The 4,965-nt window shown below is 45.7% G+C and overlaps 1 protein-coding gene across 2 annotated transcripts in view; it reads right to left on the minus strand.

Annotated features, from left to right (window-relative positions):
* PHLDB2 (pleckstrin homology like domain family B member 2) overlaps positions 1-4,965 on the minus strand; it is a 131,004-nt gene that overhangs the window by 114,633 nt on the left and 11,406 nt on the right. The gene's annotated exons all lie outside the window — the stretch shown is intronic.

Here is a 4,965-nt window from a genome sequence, read left to right on the forward strand (position 1 = left end):
TCGAGCGACGAAGCCGGTGACCCACCCGCTCCCGGGGAGTTTGCTATTGGGGCTTTCACTGCTGCCGAGAAGGCCTGGCTGCTCGCCCCAGCCCCGGGCGCCAGCGACTCCGAGCTGCGCTCTCCGCGACGCAGTAGAGACTTTTGTGGCAGGCTTTTTATGAGCTGGAAGAAGGGCGGGAGGGGATAGGTCCTCGGGTGATGATTTCCTCACCCGACAACGAAGTTTCCACTGGGAAACTCCAGGTGACCGCACCTCCTCCCCACAGTTAGCCCCTGGGCAAGTTTGCCTGATGCGTCAGAAAAGCAAGTTTGCAAAGTCCTTGGAAAACGGCCTCAGCTAAGGGTGGGGGTCAGGAGGGTTTTAAACCCATTTGTTCTGACTTCCTTGCAATCGTTTCTCTTGAAAGCGTTAATATTTTCCAACATATTTTTCTGAGCTGCCGTAACCAATGAAAGCAATGCTGATGGGAGCTTCCCCCCACCGGTGCTTCCTTGCAAGGCGACGACAAAACGGACCGAGGTGGCCCGCAGTCCGCCTCACACGCGGGAATGTGAACCTCAGCCAAGCTCTAGAACTGGTCTCTGAGGTTACACAGACGAAGAACTTCGGCCCTGGAGGATGTCACCCTAGCAAAGAAGGGCGCGACGAAGTGCAAACTGTTTAACTTGTGATCCCTGTGGCTTTGAGCAAATAGTTTTTATCTTCCAGCTACAACAATTTCTTCATCTGTAGGTAGTCATAATACTGATGCTGCAGGGCAGTTAATAAATTTTGGGATAGTACATGCAAAGTACCTGGCACCAATGAGTAGAAATCAGTAGTCACTTAATAAATAGCGTGTTGGCCGGGCGCGGTGGCTCATGCCTATTATTCTAGCACTTTGGAAGGTTGAGGTGAGAGGATTGTCTGAGCACGCAGGTTCGAGATCAGCCTGGGCAAATTGGCGAGCGCTCATCTCTACATTAAATCAAAAAATTAGCCAGGTATACGCCTGTAGGTCCAGCTACTTGGAAGACTGAGACAGAAGGATTGCCTGAACCCAGCAGGTTGAGTTTGCGGTGGCCATGAGCGTGCCATTGTACTCCAACCTGGGTGACAGAGTGAGACTCCCACTCCAAGAAAAAAAAAAAATAGCATGTTTTAGTACACTTTTCATTTGTGCAAGTAACAGTCTGACTTCTAATTTCAGGGAGAACCTTACCTATGGAATGCCCAGTGTTTTATATAATTTTGTTTTTCTGTCCTGGGTTTTTACCCCCTGCATACACTGATCAATGCAACAGTTAAATGCTCCAACAATTTTCTTTTCTCTCCAACATCATCAATTTACCCCTTTATTGGATCATCCCCACCAAATAAAATCATGTTATTTCTCTCATCTTAAAAATCAAACAACTCTCCTCTTACAGCCACTTGCCCTTTTTTATACCCAGCTACAGCAAAACTTCTTTAAAGAGTTGTTAAGAAAAGTTGTCAGCCGGGCTCGGTGGCTCAGCCTATAATCCCACGACTTTGGGAGGCTGAGGTGAGTGGATTGCCTGAGCCCACGGGTCGAGACCCGCCTGGGCAGTGAGACCTCATCTCCACAATAAATCAAAAAATCAGCCAGACATGGTAGCGCATGCCTGTAGTTCCAGCTAGTTGGAAGGCTGAGGCGGAAGGATCACCGGAGCCCAGCAGGTCGAGGCTGTGGTGGCCGGGAGCGGCCACTGCACTCCAGTCTGGGCGGCAGAGTGAGACTCCAACTCAAAAAAAGAAAAGAAAAGAAAAGAAAAGTTGTCTTTAGCCATACTCTGCAGCTTACACCTGTAATCCCAGCTCTTTGGGAGGCCAAGGTGGGAGAATGGTTTAAGCCCAGGAGTTCAAGGATCAGCCTGGGCAGGTAGAGAGCGAAGTGAGACGTCATCTCTATAAAAAATAAAAATAAAAAAATTAGTCAGACATTGTGGCTTGCACCTGTAGTCCCAGCTACTCAGGAGTCTGAGGCAGAAAAGGTCGAGGCTGTGATGAACCATGAACTGTGCCACTGCATTCCAGACTGGGTGACAGAGTGAGACCCAAAAAACAACAAAAAATAGGAAGGAGAGCTGTCTTCAAGTTCTCTCTTACTATTTACTTCAACTAAGCTTTGCTTCTCCCATGTCCTTAGAACTGTTCTTATTGAGATCAAACTATGAAATTGAAAGGTGGTTTCTCAGTCTTCATCTTACTTGAACTATTGCAGCAACTAGTAGTTGATGCACTTTCTCCTCCTAGAAGCACTTTCATTTGACTTCCATGACAACATTTTCATGGTTTTCTTCCTACCCCCTTGGTTGCTTCCTTTAAGTTTCCCTTGCCAACTCCTTCTCTTCTCCCAGGCTCTGAGCACTAGAGTGCCCAGAGTTCAGAGTCTGGACCTCTTGTCTTCTCTATCTTCACTCACTCCCTTGGTGATCTCCTCCTGTATCATGGCATTAAATACCATCTACGTGCTGATGATTCTCAAATTTTACCTCCAGCCCTCTCACTCTCCCTTGAACTCCAAGCTCACAGCAACTGTCTACCAGGCTTTTCACACTTAAAATTTTTAACACTGAAATCCCGAAATGCCTTCCTTTGTCCCCCAACCACCTTTTCCCAACTGAAGTCTTCCTCATATCAGGCCTAAACCCTTAGTGTCATCCTGTTTCTCTCACAATTCAAATCCAATCTATAAGGAGATCCTTTCAGTCCCATTTTCAAGATAAATCCGGAATTTAACTACTTACTACACCCACTTCTTTTTTCTTTTTTTTTTTTTTGAGTTGGAGTCTCACTCTGTCGCCCAGACTGGAGTGCAGTAGCCGCTCCCGGCCACCGCAGCCTCGACCTGCTGGGCTCCGGCGATCCTTCCGCCTCAGCCTTCCAAGTAGCCGGAATTACAGGCATGCGCTACCACGCCCGGCTGATTTTTTTAAAAATTTATTTATTGTAGAGATGAGGTCTCGCTGCCCAGGCGGGTCTCAAACCCACGGGCTCAGGCAATCCACTCACCTCAGCCTCCCAAAGGCGTGGGATTACAGGCTGAGGCACCCGAGCCCGGCTACACCCACTGCTTACCACCCAGGTCTAACATACCTTCACGTCTTGCCCTGTTTCTACTTTTATCTTTGTGCAGATTATAGTCTCAACTCGTCAACGAGTGCTCTTTTTAAAACATAAAGGTAGTTCATATTACTCCTCTGCTCAAAATCCTGCCGTGGCCCCCATCTCAATCACAGCAAAAACCAAAGTCCATACAATGACCCAGAAGGACAATACATGATCTGTGACTCTCTCATCTCATCCCCTGCTTCTCTTACATCACTCACTTAGCGCCTGCCACAATGGCCTACTCTGTTTTTGTTTTTTTTGTTTTTTTTGAGTTGGAGTCTCACTCTGTCACCCAGACTGGAGTGCAGTGGCCGCTCCCGGCCACCGCAGCCTCGACCTGCTGGGCTCCGGCGATCCTTCCGCCTCAGCCTTCCAAGTAGCCGGAATTACAGGCATGTGCTACCACGCCCAGCTGATTTTTTGATTTATTGTAGAGATGAGGTCTCGCTGCCCAGGCGGGTCTCGAACCCACGGGCTCAAGCAATCCACTCACCTCAGCCTCCCAAAGGCGCGGGATTACAAACTGAGCCACGGAGCCCGGCTCTACTCTGTATCTCCAGACTAGATTCCTGGGGAAATGTGCTTCCATCTCAGGGCCTAATTGTCCTGTCTGTCTGGAATCTCCTCCTTCCAAGTATCTGCATGGCTTTCTCCCTTCCGCTTTCCTCCCTTTCTTCAAGACACTGCTCAAATGCCACCATGTTGCTCAGGCCTATCTTGACCACTCAAGCTTAAAATGTATTTTCCATATAAATAAATGTTATTTTTTATTGACAGAATCACCACCTTCCATCATATTACAAAATGTACTTTTTGCTATGTTTATTGCCTGTCTCTCCTTACTAGACAGGAGAGTACTACACAAGCAGAGATTGTTGTCTGTTCTCTCCAGTGCTTATCCCTGGTGTGCGTAGAATTGTTCCTGGCATGTAACTGATGCTCTAGAATAAATGATGGCTTTCACTCAAAGCACTGTGGTTGCAAACATTTCCTCGCCCGGAACAATGCCAGCAATACACTTGACTACACAGGCATTTTAGAGACAGCTGTTCTAACCTCAGAAGGTCTAAGAAGAATGCATACTGACATAATACACCTAGAAAGACAGCTGTCAATATTAGTATCTAGGAAAAAAATAACTAACATTTATGGAGAGCAATAACTACTATAGGTATCAGGCTTTTTCCAAATATATGGTAGTACTACTCAGTTTAACAACCCTATGAGATAAATATTGTTATTATCCCATTTTGTAAGTAAAAAAATAAAGCACAGAGAAGTCAATGATCACTCAGGTAATAAGCAGGTAGAGGCAGAATTTGGGCACAGGATCTAGAAACTATGCTGTTAAATGACACCTTCTATCTCTTCTCGAAGTATGAATGCTATCAGGGGATATTTCTGTATAAAGAATAATTCCTTGAAGTTTCAACTAGATAAGAATAAAAGTGACAAGTAAATGGGACTTAACATGTAATGAGAACATATACTGGGTAGTGTAGAGACTGGGAAGTCACTAATACAACAGAGTATATATATATATATATATATATATATATATATACACACACACACATATATATATATATATGCACACACACATATTTTGTTGGTTAAAGGATACAAAATTTCAGTTAGTTAGAAGGAATAAGTTTAAGAACTCTATAGTACAACTTGGTGACTTTGGTTAATAGCAATGTATTGTATTCTTAAAAATTGCTAGCTGGACATGGTAGCTCACACCTGTCATCTCAGCACTTTGGGAGGCAGAGGCAAAAGGATTGCCTGAAGTTGGGCTCGGTGGCTCAGTCTGTAATCCCACACTTTGGGAGGCTGAGGTGAGTGGAT

This window comes from Carlito syrichta, unplaced genomic scaffold, assembly GCF_000164805.1.
Source record: "Carlito syrichta isolate Samal-C Ts95f unplaced genomic scaffold, Tarsius_syrichta-2.0.1 Scaffold309017, whole genome shotgun sequence".
NCBI classification, from domain to species: domain Eukaryota; kingdom Metazoa; phylum Chordata; class Mammalia; order Primates; family Tarsiidae; genus Carlito; species Carlito syrichta.